Source organism: Tachypleus tridentatus, chromosome 12 (genome assembly GCF_004210375.1).
Source record: "Tachypleus tridentatus isolate NWPU-2018 chromosome 12, ASM421037v1, whole genome shotgun sequence".
Taxonomy (NCBI): domain Eukaryota; kingdom Metazoa; phylum Arthropoda; class Merostomata; order Xiphosura; family Limulidae; genus Tachypleus; species Tachypleus tridentatus.
The window spans coordinates 15,683,527-15,708,214 of NC_134836.1; the positions used below are offsets into that span (position 1 = coordinate 15,683,527).

Sequence of the window (24,688 nt, forward strand, 5' to 3'; positions counted from 1 at the left end):
TTATCGTCGTAGGAGTAAGTATAACATAGCAAACATTTCTTTCTCGTTGTGAATATTTGATATTTTCAAACTTAATGACACCTTATATGGAACACAAAATAAACAACTAGGTTGGAGACAACAACGTTCAAGCTTAGTCAAAGGAGGTTAACTAATAAGCAAAATCCGCTGCCTACACAGCTATTCTTAGCCGAATAGCCGGATTAGCCGTCATTATTATAATACACCATACAAAACTGATAATGCGAAGTGTGTTCATCGACAGATTACAACTCGAATCTTGGAACTACCGATGCGCAGCCCAGGCTAAAAAGCTTACTTATAAACCATGCCCAGTGAAAGTAACCAGAGCACATAATGTATTTTTGTTGTAGAAATAAACTAACACATCAGATATTTCGCTTCTTTTAATTTTCTTGTGAGCAATAGTAGACGTCCGAAGTTGTAACAAATATTCACTTTCGTCATGAGAAGAACTATAGCATATATAGGATGAAATATAAAAAAATTAACCACAGCATATAATTTAATCAGACTAATTATATTTCTCATATTTATCCAAATAGTTTTAAGTAAAAAACGTATAGAAATAAGTACGGTTTTGTTTCCGATTTGTTTTTTGTTTAATTTCGCGCAAGTTACAGGAAGTTTATTTGCGCCAGCCGTTCATTATTCAGCAGTAATAAGTCTAGAGGGAAGGCAGCTAATCGTCACCACTCACCGACAAATATTGAGCTACTTTTTTTATGAACAATGTTGATCACCACATTATAAAGTCATGGCTGAAAGGGAAAGCATGTGTGGTGTGATGAAGATTTCAACCCAACTGATCCTCAGTTTACTAGTCGAGCGCCCTAACCACCTGACAATGCAGGGCCTTGTTTTGGATATTAGCGTATAGCTACTCAAGGACTTTCTAATTTAGTTGTTCTAATTGTGACATATTAGTAAACAGTATCCAAAGCAAACTCTTGGGCTACTCATGTTTGAAAGAATATTGGCTGCTTCTCTTATAACGCACCCAAGGTTCCAAAATGAAGATCCCAATTATTTATTTTCGATCCGCAGTCCGACATGTTCTCCACTAAAGCGTTCTCGCCCACGTTAGTGCAACTTCAATATATTTCTTTGTGTTCATCTTTTTCGAGAAATGAGGAGGTGTTGAAGCACGAACTGTAAAATATAAATCTCTATATTTAAGCACGCTAACCACTGAACCGCGCTCGGCCCGTGCCAAACTATTGCCCCACAGATCCTGTGAAAGCCTTACTCAAGGCATAAGTCGAAACGTTGGTAAATAAACTACTTTTAAGTTTACGTCTTTCTAGTCATAAATAAAAACTTCAGAACACGTGAAGATATAAAAAACTAGGAAGTTTTCTATCCAGCTGTCTACGATTAGACTAAAATTATAACGAGAACTAAAAGAATGGCATATCAAGAAAGCCATCAGCTTCTAATTTGTATGCACCTTGGATTAGGGTTATTCATTACTAGCTGAATGGCAGCACGATCTCAACGTCCATGCACGCTTTCATCGTTAGTATAACTCTTGAAACGCATGGAAATAACGATCACGAAGGGCCACTAGCCCAAATGAGCTGTTACGAAAGTGACCAATTTCCGCTGGTCTTTCATGTCTTTGTACCAATAAATTCTTGCCGTTTCAATTTTGAGTTATCGCTACGTTCAGAGGCATATTACAATAATGACTAACAAACCTTCTTTATGTCATCTTACAGCATGCTCCAATGTCTTACGATATGAAAGATCGATTTTATAACAAGGAACGGTATTATGTTTAAACAAGCTCCATTTTATAGACTTCGGTGATTAACATAAAACTTGTAGGTTGTCATATCTTCAGAAGTTATGAAGCCAGAAATCTGGTATTAGCTGTTACCTTAACAAATAAATGTCTGTAAAAGTTACCCAATGATACCGAAGCAAACCTACTGAAAAGTAATCTTTCTCATTAACACATTTTTTCAAGGGTATTAATTATGTAGTAAGTCACAAACGTCATTTAAATATATCACTAACATTAAAGCGCTTCAGTTATGTACTGCAAAAGTTGTAGGAAAAGCAACTGGAAATATATAACTCAGAAAAGTCCACATTAGTTTTTATTTTATTTTTGTGTACGTAATTAAATTCGAAGTGTGTGTTATATATCAGAAACTCAGGATTCAAGGAACTTTTCATGTTATGTGATATCTTTATTGCTTATGGTATGAGAATTTTCACAGTAATTGTCTAGCCTGCTTATGAAAGATTTAAGCGTACTCTCCACAGAAAAAGGAAATTATTCCTTTTAGAAACATAGCAATTTTATCAAAGCCCATATATTGTTAATCTTTGCAGCCTGTTGTTAATCGTGAAGTTGTTTGGTTTGTTTCGTTATCCGTTCTTTACTTGGATCTGATAGTTTAGAAGGAAAATAGACGGTCAACAGCGATCACCACCAATTCCTGAGGTATGCTATTCCAAAAATAGGATTTCACAGTCACTCTGAGAAAACAAACAGTGTGTTGAACAGGTTTATTACTTTATTATTTTCTAGCGGAGCATGAACCGTTGATGCTATGATTCACAATCTTGCACATTAACCACTAGACCACGCCAGGATCCTAGAGGATGGAAACTGCATTATTTTTACCTCTTTCCAGGAAGCGAGAATCTTGCATAACTGTAAATTGCCCGTGCACGCAAAAGAGTAAATCAGGGAAAAAAAAGTTGAAATAAGCATCTTCTTTCTCGTCGTCTGAAAGCGAACCTCACCAAAGAAAATTATAAAGAAAACTCGAAAAACAAAAAAACACAGTCCACAAAATTTATCTCACTCTCTAAAATCTATTTTTTTTTTCTACAGCTTCGTACTCATTTTTCTTTTATCAAAAGTGCACTTGCTCTCGCTCTTTTCGGGTCCTTTGGGTGAAGCTTGTTTTCTAAGCTAACGACAACTTATTTAGGTTGTGTTATCGCTGCCTAAATTTTTGACGTGACTTTAAATGAACGCTTTATCATAACGAAAAAATGCTATTTAAAAAAATGAGAACACTCTCTTAAAGTTAAATTCCAAATGATTTGTAAATAATAATAATAATAACGAATACAAACTTTAGAGCAGACTCAGACTCAGAGAAACAACTTTCCGATAAAAAAATATATCTGTTGGTGCCACAACACAAAATCGTCTTAAAACGTAGCCTGACGGTTAACTTGAATATATCGAAACAGTATTTGGAATATATATAAAAACAATATGACACGTTAATATTTGCACTGATAAACTACACAACTGATATGTACAAGACACGCATACTAAACTTCACTGTAATCTTACCTAACTGTAATACTACCTAACTTTACATTAAAAAAGCATTAACTACTTGTGAGTTTCCCTTCTCTCTGTCAGGACCTAACACAAGCAACTATAGAGATAATTAATGAACGTCGACTTACAAAATTGTAGAATTAATCAAGGCCCCTACTTATATTTATCCATTTGTTGCTTATAAAGTAAAAATGCAATAACTGTATTTAAAATTCTAACATGCTCAAATACACAAAAGCGTGGATCATTATTTTAAATATCGCAGCTAGTTTGCAATTTAGCGAGTATATGACTGCTGTGGTTAAAACGTATAGGAAAAGCAGTGGTTAATTTTGACTTAGTTTTGTTAGGTAATATCTCGTGTTTGATCTGATATATATATATATATATATATATACAATATAGGATACACACACACACAAATCTATATATTATTAATTACATCCTGCTATTTTGGAAGCTAGCATTTCCCACTTAAACTTTAACACATCGAAATAATTTTCAACAAATCAACGGACTAATTTTGAAGAGTATAATTCAGAAATGAATCACCATGAATAGCTCATTCTACACCAAGCCCTCTTGGTGGCTTCAGGATATAAAACTCCTTTTCAAGGGTGATTAAAATTCATTGTTGTCTCATTTCCTTTAACGTAAGAAGATAAGACATACACCAACAAGAATGATTTTGGATCTCCTAAAATAAAATGTGTAAGAAGTCTTACACTCCTTGTAGTTGTATCCAACTGGACATGGTTGTCCTGTCCACTTCCAGTAGAAGTGTTCATCGAAGTCACAGTTAAAATTACAATGTAGTTTACTTCCACATTTGTAAGTAACGTATATTTATTATTGCGAATGCGTTTAACAAATTTTTTTCCTAGCAAAGTTCCTTTGACAAAATCATAGTTGAGATTAGATTGATTAATTTGTTCCCAACAAAAGTTTCAAAAACAGGAAAGTGAATACTGTTGAAATGTAAGTGAAAAACGTTCTGTGTTACTATTATAATGACAGTACACGTTCATTACTTTGTCGTCACAGCAGTAAACATCTGGTCTCATTTATATCCCATGCATACAGTAAAAAGAACGAGAAATCGGCAAAGTGGAATGTACCAGAATAATATGTCAATTGATTTAATTATCAGACTACCTCATATTTTCATTAATCAGCTGAATATACGTATGCAAGGTATTTCATTTGAGCCAAACAACTTCAAATTATGGTAAATTATCTACTTGCTGAACGGTTGTACACATATTACACTGTATGTTTATTCAAGTTTTATAGTACTTTAATGCAAGATCAGTTAACGCCATTACGCTACCATGACTAACTTTAATTTCGAGGTGTGCCAATGTATGAAGTTACAAGTAACATTGAAGCAATTGGAAGACGTAATCGCTAACAACAATAATGTTAGTTAAAGGTGAATTTTCAACAAATTTAATAATTGCCTTAGAAACTGTACTTTGGTTAGGTAAAATTCCTGTGTTGTTGCTATATTTTTAAACACTTTAGTTTTTGAGTAAAAAATGAAACAAAATATGCGAATCCTCGAACTCAAGTTCCTCTCGGTCGTTCGCCTGTTTTTGTGACGTTTTACAACTATGACGTAATAGTTGCCAAACACGCTTCGTTGCGCGCCGACTATTGTGTTCCTTTCAGTGCTGGTGTTTTATGTAAATATATCGGTGCTTTTTTTCGGATTACATACTTTGTGAGACTATTTTTTCTCTTGATATTGCTACTTTATGTTTGTTTTATGATAACATGGTTTACTGCGTTGCTTATGGTTGTAAAAACGGTTCGGCATCGGGCAAAAGCTTCTTTTCGTTTCCGTGCAAGGAGAAGGAACCGACAGGGTGGCGACAGTGGGTGCGGATGGTCAATAGGAAGAACTGGACTCCTTCACACCATGCAAAGCTTTGTCAAGATCACATTGAACGCTCATGTTTTGAGATTCCGTGGGTTTCAAGCCAGGCAGGTTGAAACTGCAAAACCATCGGCAGTAGACAGGTCGTTCCCACCATCTTTCCTCGTGTAGAGCTGAGGACTGATCTAAGCCTGCATCGTGCAGGTTCCACCCCTCTGAAGCCATCCCTTGTCATCACGAAAAAAACAAACTTAAATATATGTGTGCAGTATAAAGCGATAAACAATAACTGGTATAATATAATAATTTAAAAAAGTACAAGCTTTTAAAGAATGTAACTAGACATACACATTTCACATTCATGAGCGTGTTTTGCATTTGTGGCACCTGAAAGTCAGTGACACCTTGATTTCCTAGTCTAGACAGTGGACAAATTTATCCCAAATAGAGTATATTCCAAGTTTAAAAGCTGGTAGATCATTCTGTAAGTGTTTTTGTATCATTTTTAAATACGAAAAAATTGAGGAATTCCATTTTTCAAATTTAACATTTCAAGATAAATTAAGTATTCAGACTGCTATATCTAGTTTGATTTTATAGACAGAATTATGACGTATAATTGAAATTAATTTTGTTACGAGTCATAAGTACCCGGTACAACGATTTTGGAAGGGCCGAGTGTTGGTTACCATAGTCTGCAAAGTATAAAAAATAAAACCCAGTTTGTGATACCAACAATTTATAAGCACCAGATAGGTTTCGAGATGCTTAAAATTGCACGTGAAATAATATAGACCATATCTGTTGTCATGACTTAGGCTTACCATTCTTCCACTGGAGGTATGACCGACTCGCAACGGCCTGGGCGCTATCAGTATCATTCACAGTTCCGCTACTCTCGCTCATGAACCTGTCTTCATCACTAGAACTTGTCAGATCTGTGTCAAAAGTAACTGTTATAGGTTCGTTCAGAGTAGGTTCGAATTGATATGGCGCTACTCGATTCTGTTCAGAACACAAAGTCTAAACAGACTCCGCTTCTGTTTCTCTGTATGTACTGGCCATGTTTATTTACATTCAACGCACTGGCGTTGGCGGTTTGTTTGGCAACTATTACGTCACAGTACTTTTCCTAGCGGCAAACGTAAAAACTAAAACGTTCGGATTGACGCTCGGAAAAGGCTCTTTCTGCACCAAGTTCTATGTTTCATTTATAAGCACATATTTTTTATAAAAATGTGAACCTGCAAAATTAATCAGTATGAGTAGTTCTTTTGACTGCAAAGTTTTCTTTTTTCTGTAAAATTCACCTTTAAGACTTCTTACCGTGATGAAGTCACGTATTTCAAGAAAATACATCTATAAACATGACTCCATTGGATGATATTTCTTTCAGACAAATATACACTGACATTGATAAAAAAATTGTTTCAGGTAGTTCATTACGCTACTCAATATGGCCTGTTAAATGATTGTTTTTCATTGGACTTTTGCTGATTATTTGGAGTCGAGCACAAATCTACACAATGGGCTATCTGTGCTATGTTCACCACGGGTATCGAAAACCGGTTTCTAGCAGTGTAAGTCCATAGACATACCGCTGTATCACAGGAGAAATTTTCATTGGAGAAAATGGTAAAAATAAACTTTATGGTTAAGAGATCTAGCAAATCACAAATCATTCTTTATGATGGTTAAGAAAGCTAACCAATCATGAATTACTCTTTATGGTGGTTAAGAATGTTGGACAATCACAAATAATTCTTACGGTTGTAAAGGAAGCTGGTCAATCTCCAGTCATCCTCTGTGGTTTTGAAAAAAGCTGGTCATTCTCAAATCATCCTATGTGGTTGTCAGAAAAGCTGTTCACTCTCAAACCATCCTTTGTTGACGTTAAGAAAGCTGGTCATTCTCAAATCATCCTTTGTGATTCTGAAGAAAGCTTGTCACTCTCAAATCATTTTTTATGGTTGTCAAGAAAGTGGTTCACTGAAATCATTCTTTGTGGTGGTTGTATAATCACAATAGCATCAAGTACGTGTTTAGAGAAATTTGAAAACGGGAATATAAGAATATTGTTATGTTCATTTGTGAATGGTAACTCACTTTTATTACGTACGTTTTGGCATTTCGTACACTTTCATCAGTTCCCATCCAGACTGTTTTTTCACCAGTTCTTATAGTTAATTACACGTCTCACAATGTATAATTACATAAATAACAAAAGACTGCTATGCTTTCTTTTCTCACTTTAATTATTTATAAGATGTGTTTGATAAGTTGATCCAAAATTTAAACAATCTGTGTTAAGTCTCTAATGGTTAGTGGTAAAAGCCGAAGACGTGTTTCAGGAAACAATATAATATTTTATTTAAAAAAACAACTTGAACCCTTCAAACATTGTGAAATGTGTTCTCTTTCAAATGGCAAAAGGACAGTAACAGGAACTCAGTTTTTTCTAAGAAATCTTTTCAAGAACCCAGTTGGTAGTGTGTAAAATGTGCTCTCATTATTAATATTCTCATGACAAAACGCTTAGAAATGTTAATAGCAACTTGAAAGGCTTCACACACATAACTAGCTGACTCATTTGACAGCGAACAGCACTTCATCAAACATATTATTTAGATGTGAATTATTTTGATTGACGGATCTTTATTCACAATATGTATCGTGCTCTCGATTCTTCCACAGTAAATCAGTATAAGAGTACAACAGCTTCAGTTCATTCCCATTTCTAATGAAATATTTTCTTCGTTTCTTCCAGGTGACGGAAACACGCTCTATATGCATATATCTTCTCACAACTGATATAATAAATATAGGTGCAAGTTATCGCTCATTATGCACAAAGCTACACGCATGAGTTGTGTAACACAGTAACCTTGCAGTTGCTGCAAGTTAACTTAACTTGTAGAAGCCATAATGAGCATACTTCAGTCTAACCGTTTATTGAGTATTCCAAAGTTACACAATGAGCTAGCTATCTGTACTGTAATATTCTTACCCAAGCTAACAAATCCCGAAGTTTAAGTTTATAATCCGCCAAGATTACCTCTGAACCACGACAAAAGGATACTGAAAAAATTATATTTTAAACTTGACTAATTAAACTAGTATTTGAGTAAACCCCAAGCGCTGATTTTATTCCCCATATATTAAATAACATATATCTGACAACGATAAGCACATCAGATGAATACAAAGGCCATTGGTTTTACTATTTATAGTATTCCAACTATCATAACCAAGAAGCCATATTCATTTTGATAATAAAGTTAGAAAAAAACATACGACCTTTCAACTCCAGATAAAAACAATGGAACTTTCATTTCAACCAACTTATCGTCTTTGCATCATTTTCAGGTTGAAACAAAAGTTCTCTTCTAGTTATCTGGTGTGTAAAGGTAGTTTCTATTATATTTATTATCAAATATTGTAAATTCTTCTATTATGCACTACAAATTCTGAAAGAACCAAATTCATTCACACAATATGAGAAACACACAAGGCATACACTTTTAATTTTGTGGTGGTATCAAGCATAAACACCGATGCTTACAGTAACCTTATAAAGATCAACATGAAACCGCATACCAATCGTGTAATAAACATATCTATTACCAATTTTTAGAAATTCGGAACTAACATAAGAAATGGCATATCGCATATGATACCTTCATATACAACGCCTTCACTAATGAACTGCAGCTATATTCACAATAATATAATATAATACTGAACAGGAGAATTTGATTTTGGTAGATGCATAACGCACAGACATATATGGTATTATACAAGCATTATTAAACCAAATTCCACAAACTGACTGACTTAAGATATTAACAATGAAGTTATCTTTTTTCTTTGTTGCAGGAAAATCAGTTATGCCTTCAATATAGATGTACTTCAAACTGCATTCAAGGTAATACGTAATCCCAGTAATAATTACTAATACAGGCCAAAATGTTTAATGCAATTTAACTTAACTTTTTTAAGGTTGGTTGGAGTTTTATGGCGCAACGCCACGGGGCTACCTGCGTCAAACATCTAGTACTAAAACTGAAAAAAAGAGGAAAAAGTAACATATACCAAACAAGAATTACATAGAATTAAAAAAAAAACCAACAGACCGTGAAAAAACGAAAACCCGATATATTTGAACAGTGTCATCACCATCAATAACACTGTCTCTCCTCTAAGGGTAAATCCTCAGGAGAAACAGGTCGAAAATAGTGATGCTGATAGCCACGGCACGAAAGCATAATGTGGACGATTCAGATTTCAGTGTCACAAATGTCATCCATCACATATTAGCGGTTCTTTCCCCTGCTGAAGAAAACCTAAGTTACAAAACTGTGGCAAATGTGTAGCCTAGCCAAGACAACAACCCCATCTGATCCTTACGAAAATGAGACCGCCAAACAACAACAGTATGCTTTATCTATAAAAAAAACCTTTTATGAAGTTGCTTACTCAAAACAGACTGTCAATAGGAGTGAAGCCATACTTTAATCAAGAGTCTATAGTCCGATTAATGGACGGGAATGATTGTGACAAACGCCAGAACAAACGGAGTCAGAAAGCTCATTCCCATGAACACCGACATAATTAGGAATCCAGAATAAAGTAACTGACACAGATGATAAAGAGACTGGTTTCACCAGTTGTTTTTGAAGATCCAAATGAACTGGGTGAGAACTCGCATTAAGCAATTTCAGGTCCATCAAAGAGCTAAGAATAGTAGATATATATATATATTACAGTTAGTTTACTGCTTAGCATAATTCAACGGAACGAAATTGCATGTAACTCAGCATTTAATACAGAATCTATAGAAGGGATATTATGAGTAACCACCGAGCTACTATGAACCACGGCAGACCTCACAGAGTCATCTGATTACAAATCATCCGTAAGAATGGGAACATAATAATGGTTAAAAGATATTCAGAAAGGAGAAGACGGTATAATTTTTAAGCAAATAAGACCTATTATTCGACAGAGCATATGCAACTTCATGCATTGTATCAATCAAAACACTAGCATTAATTACCCCTAGTAACGTTTACATTCGTAGACAACGTATTTAAGCAGTAGCTTCGTATTACATATATTGCGAGTAATTTTACCTTTAACCCTTCTAAAATATATTATTTTGAAAAAAAAAATCATCTATAGTTGTCGAAATAATAAGTAATGGCAGAAAAAAAATTCAATTATACGAAATATTTTGACATTTAACCCAAGTAAAAGTACAAGAAGGGCAAAAAATATCTTATTATCTATCTTCTTCAGTCTGTGGGAATTATACTAGAGTACTTTTATCCAAAGTCTCACCTGGATTGGTTAAAGCTGGCTACAACTCTAACTTTTGACTTTTTTACTACTCATCCCTGTAAAATCAAAAGAAATACATACAATCCTAAACCTCTCTATTTAATCTGTGAGGGTTGTTTTAAGTCTTGTAAAGATTGGTAGAAATATAAGGGAACTGAAGAAATAATACGTGTTTTTCTAATGTTCGACTTTTGACCCCATAATATCGAACAAGGACCAAACTGAAAGAAATGTCTGGGATTATGGTTGGAAGTATTGGTTTAAATTTTGTGCAAAGTTACACGAAGGCTACTGCACCAGCCGTCCCTAATTTAGCTGTGATAGACTACATGGAATGTAGCCAGTCAACACCACCCACGGCCAACTTTTGGACTACTCTTTTACCAACTAATAATGAGATTTACTATAACATTATAACGTCCCTACGGTTGAAAGGGTGGAGATTCGAGCCTGCGACCCTCGGATTACGAGTAGAATGTTGAAAAGAAGAAGAAAGATAAGAAGTACAATGTCTCCATTGCTATAGTGATGACATAATAAGTAATAGTAAGAAAGAGATATGATAGGATGATAAATACGTATTTGTAGCAATTACTATTAAAATATATATATATGCACAACGAGAGAGAGAAAGAGTAAGTGATGTGTAAACCTAATTTACAAATAAAAAATTACCTGTATAGTTAGTTAAACTTAATACAAGCTTTGTTTTCAAGTGCAAAAACAAAAGATGATTTATCTGCATTATATCTATTGTAAGGGCCAAATCCCGAATTTCAGAGTCATAAGATCCAGGTTTAAGGAACCGAAAATTGTTTTCAATGAAAGACTACAAATTAAACAATAGAATAATTTGAAATTTAATGATTACTCTAAAATATTCATTTGCAACATTGTCACTGTATTTAATTAAGTTGTTAAGTGCAAATGGCTGCTTTCCTTATTCAGTTACTGCTTTCCTTTTCTTTTCAATATAATTACCTACTATACTACTGTTTTCAATAGACAATATTTATCCCTGACGCTTTGAAACCGTGTGAGAAAAAACTTCGAGCTTAAAAATTTATCTGTTGAAGACTTATTAGTCATCGATTAAAAATATGACTTTATATTAAAAATAAATGATACTTAACACTTAAAATCCCAAAAACAGTGGACGTCCGACAGTTTTTATTTACACATACATTTACGGTGTTAATAGTTAGAATTTATTAAATATAAAATCAAAGAGTAACAAATAAAATCCTAAGCTTATTCATCATAATTACGTGTTATCCGGACTGCATCTTTAACACATCTCACATCTATACACTGAACCGAAATTACAATACCAATTATTACTTTTGGGGCTGGTGTTTTACTATAGAATGATATCTAAACTCTAAACCTAAATCAAAATATTCAGGATTATTCATTTTCTGGTTCGGGGCTTTTATCATGACACACCTATACTCTAAACCCAAAACATGATACTACTGATTATCATTTAGGTTAGGAGTTACCAAGACATGATGTGTACACTTTAAACCTAAAACACAATACTCAAGATTATTCATTGTCTTGCGCACTGATGGAGAAGACCACCCCACATAACGCTGGTGTACGTTATGTTCTGAGAATTCATTACATAGAGAAGGTAATTATCGTAATGATAATATTTGTTCAATGAGAAAGCCACTATTTATTATATAAATCCTATCTAGGTTCATTGTGGTAAAAATATTTATCCATCAGTATAAAAAATTTAGCGTGTATATAAAGTAGGCACGAAGAGCTTTGACACAAAAATGTCATGGATTCTCCGATAACTTATAAAATGTGATACAGAATGCTATCGATACTCCAGTAATCTAAAAAAAAAATTGATATAAAATGGCATTGATAGGCCGATAACCTCGTGATGACGAAGTTATCGATTACTTGAAGATTACTTGAAGTAAAAATGTATCTCAGGACGACTGGTATGGGTATTAACACTTTTACCAAGCAAAGCAAAGAACAACGTTTATACATTCTTATGTCACTGTTTTATTTTGGTAAAATAAAACTGTTTTTATTTTGGATATTTTGTTAATATCCATATCAGCCGTCCTGAGATACACTCCGATAACGTATAAAATGCGATACAGAATTTCATGGATACTTCAATAATCCATAAAGTTTCGACAGGGAAGGATATTTGAAACGTCTTTAAATTTATGCTCTTCAAACTACAAAACTTATCCAAAGGAACCGAAGCTATTGATTTTTTTGTATTTCTAACCTTTCAAGGTTTCAATAAATCGCTTCGTCAAAGCAGCAGTAGTTTCAATAGAAACTTAGTATTAGTGCTTACTGACATCAGTCACGAAATAATAAAACTGTCCCCATATTATTAAATAGTATAATGCTAAAGATTTATTATTACACATTAGATGATCTCAGTAAATTGTCGTCATAACAGCGAATGACAGGGTGTCATATTATGGCCTAATATTCGAACCACTCCGCAAATTCAACAGTGGGTGTGTTATGAGAATGACAGTCAACCCTTTTATTCAGTTCAAAACCTGACAAATAACATCTTGTGGCGATTGGTGTTATTGACTGATTGCTTTCCCTATATTCAGTAGTTCAGTATTAGGATTTGTTTGTTTTTGAATTTCGCACAAAGCTACTCGAGGGCTATCTGTGCTAGCCGTCCCTAATTTAGCAGTGTAAGACTAGAGGGAAGGCAGCTAGTCATCACCACCCACCGCCAACTCTTGCGCTACTCTTTTACCAACGAATAGTGGGATTGACCGTAACTTTATAACGCCCCCACGGCTGAAAGGGGGAGCATGTTTGGCGCGACTGGGATGCGAACCCACGACTCTCAGATTACGAATCGCACGCCTCAACACGCTTGGCCATGCCGGGCCTCAGTATTAGGAACGGTTGTACCTAAAGCAAGTTAAAACACGATTATCTGTGTTACACAGATCTGGAATATAATGGGTATTTACAAGAGGAGAAGAAACACAAACAGAAATATAAGTTGCATCACAACAATACTGGATAAAACAATCCTGTAAGTTATGTCACATTAATGTAAAATACATAAGAATATGCAATTTATGTTTTAGGCGTAAAATATAATTGTACATTGAAGTTACTTGAAAAAGCCGTAAAATAAAACAGTGAATATACGTTATACGTAATACAAGAGTTGATACAAGTTTAATATCGGTCAGCGAAACAGCGCCTCACGTGACCGTATCAAATTACTTAACGTACGAGAAGCTCGCTGGCAGAATTCCTGAAGAATTGTTATTATTATTCATTATCCTAACTAATCCAACCAGATATGTATCTCAAGATGGCTGCTATATGTATTAAAATTTTTATTCAACTAGAAAACATTTCGATCATCTTAGGTCATCTTCAAGTTAAGAGAGTTTCCAACTGATCGTTGCCGGGCACATGTCTTAGGGACGAGAGCCTAAACGGGAACGGATTGTAGGGGGCGTTGCACTATATGTTGGGTTATTAGGTACAAAGGTGTTATTTATAATGGTTTAATTTTGGTTTAAGTTGTTGTATAAGAAGGGCTTCTTTGATTTTCCTTTTCTTTATGTTTGTTTGCCGACTTAGTATCTGGATGTTTTCTATGGTTATGATGTGTTTATTTGATTTGAAGTGTTCAAAAACGTGTGAAGGTATTTTTTTTTTTTGTGTGTTCTTGGAATCTGGTTCCCATTTATCTGCTTGCTTTTCCAATATAAAAGTCGTGGCAGTTGTTGCATTGTATTTTATAAATAATGTTGATGTTGTGTTTGTCAGTGTAGTTTTAACATAGTATGGAATTTAGTTTTGCACCAGGTTTATGAATACATTTGGTGTTTATTGGAATGTTGTTTTGTTAGCGCAGATAGCCCTCATGTAGCTTTGTGCGAAATTCAGAACAAACAAACTCTCCAGGAATTGTACTTCTAAAAGTTGGCAAGCCCAGTGACGTAGGTCTAGAATTATATAGTGAATATATGTTGTTTCAATTCCATTATCTGAAAGAATTGACTTTGAAATCTCTATTCTATTTATCAAAATGTATATTACTAATACAATTGTTCAAAGAAAGACACTTTCAGACAAGATAATGCAAAAAGGTGTGACTTTGTCTCCTCCAAACCATGAAGCGATCTGTTAATCCAATCACAAGTGTGACCATCAAGAGCGATATGTGTGTAAAGTGAACACAAATAAGTCCAGAAAGTGTTTTTGAAATATCAGTCAGGCATACAGACTAAAAAGAAAAGACAAAAGACTAAAAGTCTGACCCAGTGCTAGCTTTTACGTAGGTTTGCTTGTTTGTTTGTTTTTGAATTTCGCGCAAAGCTACACGAGGCTATCTGTGCTAGCTGTTCCTAATTTAGCAGTGTAAGACTAGAGGGAAGGCAGCTAGTCATCACCACCCACCGCCAACTCTTGGGCTACTCTTTTACCAACGAATAGTGGGATAGACCACGCGTTATAACGCCCCCACGGCTGAAGGGCGAGCCCTCATAGTTAGGTAAACAAAAGCCGCCCATTAATGTATATATATTTACAATTGTATCTCTATTGATTATTTATTTCTTTAGAATTAGATCATTGCTTTTTCTTTCATCAAAAGCTAAGGTTTTAAACCAATATCTCAACTTGTATCTTATCTGTAAATTTTAAGAATAATGGAGAAATGACAGATCTTCAACCTTTGCAACAACCAACAACAAAGGTATTTTGTCGTGAGCTATATAACTTGAATTCTTCAAAATATGGGGTTGTGACTCCATTTATTTCATTTGTTCTATTTTATAAGTGGTGTTTGAAGCTTATGATGAAAATATCATATTAAAAACGAAGGTATTGGTAGCATTGCAGATTAATATCCCAAGGAGCTTCTCTCTGGTTCAAGGTAAGGTGGGTAGACGTGTAATATCTCGTCTCAGTGGTACTTGGTAATCAGCACAATAAAAAGTATCCTCCCATAGTACAAGTAAACAAACAAGAGGAAATATGCTTTTTGCGTAACTATTTTAATATTGTTATATTGTTCTTTTTTAGATTAATTTTAGAATTACCATCGAAGAAAATTTCGTTAGCTTTAAAAGTGATATAACCTAACACACAATTATTTTCAAAACTTACAAACGAAAAAAATGAGCATTTACAAATACGTGTGAAATATCTTTAAGTGATATATTTACTAGGGGTGCGTATCTTATCATGACAGACGATACGATACGCACCTACATACACGGGTTTTACCAACAGTTTATTACAAAATGTGACCGTCTTCTCTGTAATTTATTATCTATATTACTAATATTATCTTATTTAAGTACTGCACACTTTACAGTGACTTTTGAAATTCTCAGGTTTCATCAACTAATAGGCTGCCGGTAAAAGAAGTAACGTAAAATAAAAGAATAATATCTATTTTATTATTGTTAGTTTATCATGTTACTTTGCATGTAATGTTTTCGATAAAGTAAAAGACAACATGTGGTACTCAATGCTAATCTTCCTTTATTTAATTATGAATTTTTATCAAAACTACTTTATTAGAAATTCTGATTTTTTTGTTTATAAGAGACTTATAAGTTTACTGAAAGCTTTGCCGATATAAGAAAGATACATAAATCGTATCGTATCAGACAATCGTATTGTATCACGGCGTCACGACATACGATACTCATATTATATCGCAGCTTTACAATACCATATATATTTATTGTTAAATGGCAGTTTAATCATTTGTAAACGCTTTTGTTAATAGTTGTTTTATTCGCACATGATGTGTGTGGCACAGTAACAAGGTTTCAGGTAAGATGTGTACAAAAACTAAGGAAAACATGAAATTGGGAAACTGCTAATATATTCTCAACAAACAATGAAACAGACAGGCTTTCGAAAAATGGACCTTTTTCCGGCAAACAATTTGTTTGTGGGAAGAAAGGTCCACCTTTCGAAAGCCTGTCTGTTTTGAATTTCGCGATAAGCTACATGAGGGCTATCTGCGCTAGCCATTCCTAATTTAGCAGTGTAAGACTAGAGGGAAGGCAGCTAGTCATCACCACCCACCGTCAACTCTTGGGCTCCTCTTTTACCAACGAATAGTGCGATTGGCTGTAACATTATAACGCCCCAACGAACATGTTTTGGTGTGACGGGGAATCGAACCTGCGACCCTCAGATTACGAGTCGAGTGCCTTAAATACCTGGCCATACCAGTCCTTGCTCGGTTCTTATTTATTTGAATAAAGACTTCTTGAACTCGCATGCTTTTCTCAAGGAGCAATATGTTCTTAGCAAAAATAGAGTGGGAATGGGCAGAAAACTTCTAGAATTCTGCTCAGAAGTGTAAATATGAACTTTTCATTATATCAAATAAATGTGAGAAAATGAATTTGAAATTTGTATTTGAGAAAAATTTATCAAGTACCAAAACAATATGAAAATCTAGGGGAGAAACTCCAGGTACAATATGTTACAATTAAGTTATTTTGCTACTCATAAACTTTATACATGAAAATGTAATGTAACTGCATTTTGATAAAAAAAGTTATTAATAATTAACATTTATTATAAATTGTAAAATAACTTTTTATTTTAATCAACGTTTCGTCTTTGCGACTTCATCAGTGTTAGTACAAAATCAAAAATATGTAAATCCCTCCAGTACGAACTACTAATTTTGAAAGACAATGTAACTTTTTAAGATTAAGAAACAATAAAAGTTATCTTATCAGTAGCCTGTTGCGATGAAACATTTTTCAGGTTTATTGTTTCAAAGTCCTTTTTCAACTCACCATTTAGTAACCTAAGTAAATTTAGGTACGTAAATAATATTGTGGTATTATACCTAATTTATTATTATTTATTTATTTTAACTCACGAAATAATAAATTGACAAGGCCTTAAACTCTCTATAAATAGTGTATACATAATTACAACGGATTTACTATACTTGTTTGGTTTGCTAACAAGAACTGTACCGATGAACCTTAACTACGCGAAACTATACTCGACAGTAAAGGGTACGTATCAAACACGTACAACAATAAAATTATATATATTTTCCATTTTACCTCTGGTGAAAAGATATCTTTAACACAAACATATAATTCAGATTTTGTTTTACACTTTAACAGTTTAAACGTGCAAATGTTCTGAATTATGCTTAATCTATTAGCAGTTACGGATGAACGAGTGAAATATTAAAAACTAAAGAACTATTTCATTGTTTACTTCATATATTTGTTACGTGGTATTACTGGTACATAGTAAGATTAAATTTTCACCTTAACCTTGTATTTGTAAAAATACTTTGTACTGCCATTCAGGTTGGAACAACTTCCCTATATATATCGCTATAATTACGAATATTACTAATATATTACACATTTAGCAAATATGTATCACTTTCAAACTGAATACACAACCACAACAAAGAAGACAATGCACGAAGTTATGATTATAAATAATTCATATGAACATAGATATATATATATATATATATATAGAAACAAAAAAGCAACTGTATAGTTTTTCACATAAAGTAATTAACGACAAAAATCATAGTTCAAGTGTTTTAACTGCAACTGCATTTTTGACACAACGCCAGCCGTAATTGTTGGCTGAATAGAGAGAAGCAACAAAGCAATGAGAAACCGAACTTACTACAATTATGTCGTCATCCGGCAACTCAAAATATGAGAAATGCCACTATCATATGTTATTATTCGTATCTATATACATATAATAATACTGTCTGTTAAATATATATGTAAATAATACTTCGCAGTGTGTGGATAGATCTTCTCCAAAATTGGTACGGAGATTTATTAGATCCATGGAGAAATGTACACAAATTCTCAATTTCGCATTTTGCGGTTCTTATTAATGTTTTTACGGAGTTTTTTTTGTTTTTTTTTTACCACTACTTCGCCCCTGTTGATGGATGTTCACCAAATTTGGCATGAACGTTTGTTGGGTCTGTGAGGAAATACATGCAAACTTACGGTTTCACATTTTGGGTTTTGCTGTTTTTATAGGCGTTTGGGTTGATGTTTTTTTAATTATATAGAAAGGAAACAACTTTTCATGTCCTGAGATAACCTTTTATTAATCATGAATTTACATAACTTCCGTCCAGAGTACGGGTACCCCACCTAGTAAATACATATATATAGATATTTGTACATGAAAGTAATAGCAATTTATCAACGTTTCCCAATTGATAAAAATACGTTTAATACATTATAATCCGAGCTTCCCGGTTTATTACACTCATGGGGCCTTAAATGTAACTACAAAGTTACTCAAATGCTTTGCAACTAATCAAGGGAGCTGAATAACCATAACAAAGTTTGTTTGTTAGGCAAATTAGTACTTGTTTTGTTGTTTTAAGTAGCCTATATTTAAGGTCATACATCATAAAGATTAGATATCAAATATTTGATTATTTTCGTGGCAATCGATTTAATCGCAATTTTGATCAATCGATTGTTGGAATAATTGGAAATATTAATTTTGGTTAATTGATAATGTTCATGATATTAACTGATTCTATCCCTCATATCCAATTTCAGCTATCCTATACATTTGGCTTTCAAATAAGATTCAGTATCTGTGTGTCACACAATTCATATATTGCTGGTCGTACTAGCTTTTTAAACGGTACCAAATCGTGTCTGCCCCAAACTTTACAAAAAGGTAAAACATTTTCCCAATCTCTTGGGAAACTCGGGTATTTTAAGAAAACACTTTTACGAGATTCCCCGAAAGAGGACCTCAAATTTGGCATTGATTTACATTAGAGCAGGTAAATAAGTGGGCCTACTTATTGCCTTCGTAACTTGATGTCCCTCAATGGGACAGTGGTAAATTTATGGATTTACAACGCTAAAATCAAGGATTCAATTCTCCTCGGCGAATATAGCAGATAACCCAACGTGGGTTTGCTACAAAAGCATCTACACAACTACACGTAACTTGGTTCAAAATATATTTACATTACAGTGGCAATGATCATTGAACTGAAAACAAAATAAAAAGTAGTAATTTCACATTAAACTTTTGTTAATCAACCAGGATATTATAATTTATTTCAATAAATTACAGTGGTTGAATTAGAATTGTTTTGAATTTCGCGCAAAGCTACTCAAGGGCTATCAGCGCTTCTTGGTTAATAAAAAAACAGTTAATTTACACACATCTCTAGTTTTATTTTAGACGATCACCAAACAATTATAAGCAAACCATCTCTCTTTGAATAAAACATGGGCAGTAAGAAGTACTGGCATTTTTCTTATCTTTGGTAATTGCAATTCTACAGACCCTTTTCGGGTAGTACTATGAATGGAAAACATAACAATAAAATTATGTTATCAAACCTTTTGTTTTAAACTCCTAAACAATAATTTGCTTAAATTAGAAATACGAACATCGATAACAATGTAAAACAATGTTTAACAAATCTTCCTGTTTCTTTACACTTTCCGATAAGTTCTCATTTAGCAAATTGGAAAAATGACATTTATCAGCGCTGTTCAGTTAACATGACACAGCAATATCAAATTTCCTTTAAAAGTTGACCCTTCATAAGTAATTTGTATAAAGATAAAAAAGAAACTTAGATTTTCAAACGGTTTTCCTGGAAACAACAAACTAACATATTATAACAGTAATTAGGCTTTGCCAAAATCTAGTGCAAACACATAAGCCGACTGAATTTGTTACTTCAAGGACAAGAAGTAATGAAATAGTGTTCTAAAACTAGTCAAGGACGTTGGGTTATTTCAAAGGAGATTATTACCATTGTTTTTAACGGACTGTGAAAAAACCTACAGGTACACAACCGTTTCCAAGGTAAACGAAGAAACTGTATTTCTATTTCTTTAAATTCAGTCCGGAAACAGTCTAAAATCATATACTTAGAACATGGTTTTGTATAATTTTTGAAAGATAATTAAAAATAACGTTATATTATTGGTATGTAAACTAATGACACAAGTTAATATGAACATAATTTTAGACAACTAGAAGCGAAACCATTTTCAAAATGAGATCAGTTATTATTGTCATAAAACTAACGATTTTATTACGTTCTCTAAGAGTTGTTTACACACAGCAGTATACACATTACCATTAATATAATGTTATTAATATATATTTATCATTTTTTAAATAAATGTTCTTCTATACCTGTTTATAAGCACAACTACATTACAAAAACATTTCAATTTTATTAATACAGTTCCTTACATTCTATTGTCATCTCTGAAAACAATTTTTATATGAAATAACTTCAGTTTTAGTTCATCCTTTCTAATTTCTCGTTTATTAGTTTTCACATGCAACGAGTTTTATGGATCACGTGTACTTACCTTTTTATCATGGGTGGTCGCAATAACCTCCTTTCTTTATTGTTTCTATATCGATAATAAAGAATTACCCACATGGGTAACTAAGACACAAATCTGAAGGGAAACATACCTCTAATTATAGTTGCGTCGCATTCGGACTCTTACACCTTATCGAAAAGCACGGTAGTTAATCCTTTCTTTTATAACCAAAACCCTGGTTTTCGCGTAATTTATAATCATTACAATTTTTTTGTTAGTTTTGTGAATTATTTCTTTTACTAACGTTTGTTTGTTTGTTTTTCTTATAGCAAAGCTACATCGAGCTATCTGCAGAGCCCAGCGAGGGTAATCGAACCCCTGATTTCAGCGTTGTAAATCCGTAGACATACCGCTGTACTAGCGAATTTTGGTATTAAAAGAACGATCTATTGTGCAGTGGCTTAGAAGGATCACAAGACATATTTCAAATGATATTTTAAGCACCTCTGGTGTTGAATCCGAAATGGATAAATTAAGAATGATGTAGGGAAAAAACAAAGATCTGCAGTTAAAGTGATTTTTATCGCACATGTTAGGCCTAGTACAACTATTGTTGAGCTACAACTTCCAACGCAGCATCTAAACTTCAGGTTCTCGAGATATACAGAGAGGAATGGAAAGTTCATATCATCTTGTGTGTGACACTACTCCTGTAACTACTAAGATATACCGATGAAAATATGATAACTATACAGATAAGAACCAAAATAATTTCAAATAATAAATACTTTGATGAAGGTAATCACTGGTTACAAAATGACTAGCTTTTTTTATTTGTTTGTTTAACGAAAAAGCTGCGGAAAACAGCTCTATACGCTACGTCCATTACATGCATTGAACCTCAAATTTTAGCATTATAAGCTCTGAAGCATACAGCTGACTCACCGGGGAACTATTAAATACTTAAATAAATTTACCAATCAATACGTTAGAAAACCGAAACCTATAATGATTATGTTACGCAGTATCATCTGTTAAGTACCCCCACCTCTTTCTGTTAACGGTATTATCGAACGTAAACCAAATATCATCTTACATCTTACTTATAATGTCGAAAACAATACACCAATCATTTTATGCTGAAACTGAAACAATTTATTAATACATGAAATGTTAATACAGTTATAAGCGTTCATGCATTTGTAAAAGTGTACCTAATATAAAAAAGTGCACATCGGAAAAGCGACTAATATTTACTTCTAATAGTATAGTTAAAAATCAAAGAGACAGCATACCTTCGCACCTTTTTGAGATTGTATACGTTTTTTATATATATATGTATTGAATAACGTTAAATTTCAACTTCGACAATTCAGAAGATCATTCTCAGATCCGAATGATCAACGATCCGGATCAATTTTTATAGTGTAACAAGGATTCTCAACTGTAATGTGCCCATTAAACTTGTTACAAATCCGGTCACACTTCACAGAATTGTTAACCCAAAACAGCGAAGATGCCCTATCTCCATATTATAAAAAAAATGCTCCAAAGTGATCCAAAATTCTGACCCAGATCAACTTTCGGGAGGAGTGTCCCATGCTGGCTTTCCAGCTTGTGTAAAACTTTAGTGTATATTGGTGTATTAGTTTTCGAAATGCGCGTGCAGAAACACAAACACATAAGCACATGTGCACATATAAACAGTGACGTGTGCAGTATTGTTGAGTCTTAAGGCAACAACAGTATGAACACTAAGAGCGTGAAAGTTCGACGTAACAAAACGTTCGAATGTATTCGTCTAAAATAGCTGATGTACTGCTTTTCTGATGATGCCGCAATGGCGAAATTTGGCTGAATTTGTTTTTTATGTATATTATGTAGAGAGTAAAAATTAAAGGTGAATTTTTAAAATTTTATTTTATTACCAACATAAAATTGGATTGATCAAACAAATTATTTCTCGATAACAACCACATATACAGCATTTACTGTGGGTTTAAGCAACTTATTAAACAGTTTGTTTGTTTTAAAGCAAAGATAAGTTTGGCTATCTGCTGTTGACCCTATGGCCAAGCGCGTAAGGCGTGCGACTCGTAATCCGCGGGTTCGCGCCCGCGTCGCGCTAAACATGCTCGCCCTCTCAGCCGTGGGGGTGTATAATGTGACGGTCAATTCCAAAACAAACAAACAAAAAGCTGTTGACCCAGCGAGAAACAATTAAAAAAACAGTTATTCCCGTAATAACCTCTGCCTTTATTATATGCGAAATTACTGCTATTTCTATAAATATATTTCATATATTATGTGAAAAATATTTTAAGTATAAAATAATTTTATTTTAGTTGTTTGTTTGTTTTTTTTAAATTTTGCACAAAGATACTCGAGAGCTATCTGTCCTAGCCGTCCCTAATTTAGCAGTGTAAGACTAGAGGGAAGGCAGCTAGTCATCACCACCCACCACCAACTCTTGGGCTACTCTTTTACCAACGAATAGTGGGATTGACCATCACATTATAACGCCCTCACGGCTGAAAGGGCGAGGATGTTTGGTGCGACCGGGATTCGAACCCGCGACCCTCAAATTACGAGTCGCACGCCTTAATCACCTGGCCATGCTGGGCCGGTTTAATTTTATTTTACTCTTTAGTCACCGTTTCCAGTATCAAAACCATTAATGTTATTTGTTTGCACAGCAAAACTTACAATATTACCTGCCTAAAGAAATTGTGCTGACACCACCTACTGTTTCATTACGCTTTTGATATGATGCTTTCAGTTACGTTAAAGACTGGCTACAGTATCCATTTGTTGTCAGGTGGAAAGAAATATACAATATCACTTGTCGCTAGATGATGTACATATTATAGCAAGTTAAGTGTGTTGCCAATCCAAATTACAAGCGTATGATATCACACATTTTTACTTTTGTACAATGTCAAACGTATTCCAATTACACAATATTTGGAATAAACATAACACTGTTAACCTCTATGCCTCAATGACTCAATATTACACATGGCCAACTTAAAATGCTTTGTTAAACTGACGCTTTGATTAATTAACCAGCCTTCGCTGACATATTACAGAGTATTTATCTAACTTTCAAACATTATCAAGTAATAAATAAAAAAGAGACCCTTTGTCCTCGTTCAAGACTGGTAGCGACCATGTTACACGTCTTTTAACAATGTAATATATAAATCACATTTCTGTCACGCGATGTCATGCACGTTGAAATAGCACGCTAATAATAAGTGTTCAAACAGGACCACTATGAAGCGTTACAGGTATCTGTCATTACATGTATATTTCCTTCTTCCTGAAAATTTGAGCTCGCTATAAACCGCGCAAATAATTATTTAAGTTATAAAGTAATTTGCTTGTGTTCAAATACAAATACTACAATTTTACTCTTCGGTTATCAGTTTTCCACTTAAAAATATCTGTTTACATGGTAAAGGTTTGACCAGATAATGAGGAGGAATAAACAGTAAGAAGTACACTCGAGCTGAGCCTCTGATGTGGAATTACCCATTCTACAAACGGATGGGCTACCAAGTTTGTCAATCTTAATTCTTCAAGCTATTTTTATCGCTACTAGCAAATAATATTCCTGCTTTGAAAAACATCTCATATTATCTAATAAATACAAAGATTAGGTCTTATTGTGCATTATTAAGATAAAAATCAGGTGTGCTTTAAACAGTAGCATGCTTTTTCAATCTGAGTAAACACTCGCAAATACGTGTGTTATGAATACATGGAGTTGTTAATTTAAGCTAC

General features: G+C 33.7%; 1 protein-coding gene across 3 annotated transcripts in view; it reads right to left on the reverse strand.

The window, feature by feature from the left end:
• The window catches only part of LOC143234966 (uncharacterized), a 297,649-nt gene that overhangs the window by 137,769 nt on the left and 135,192 nt on the right, over nt 1-24,688 (reverse strand). The window lies entirely within an intron of this gene.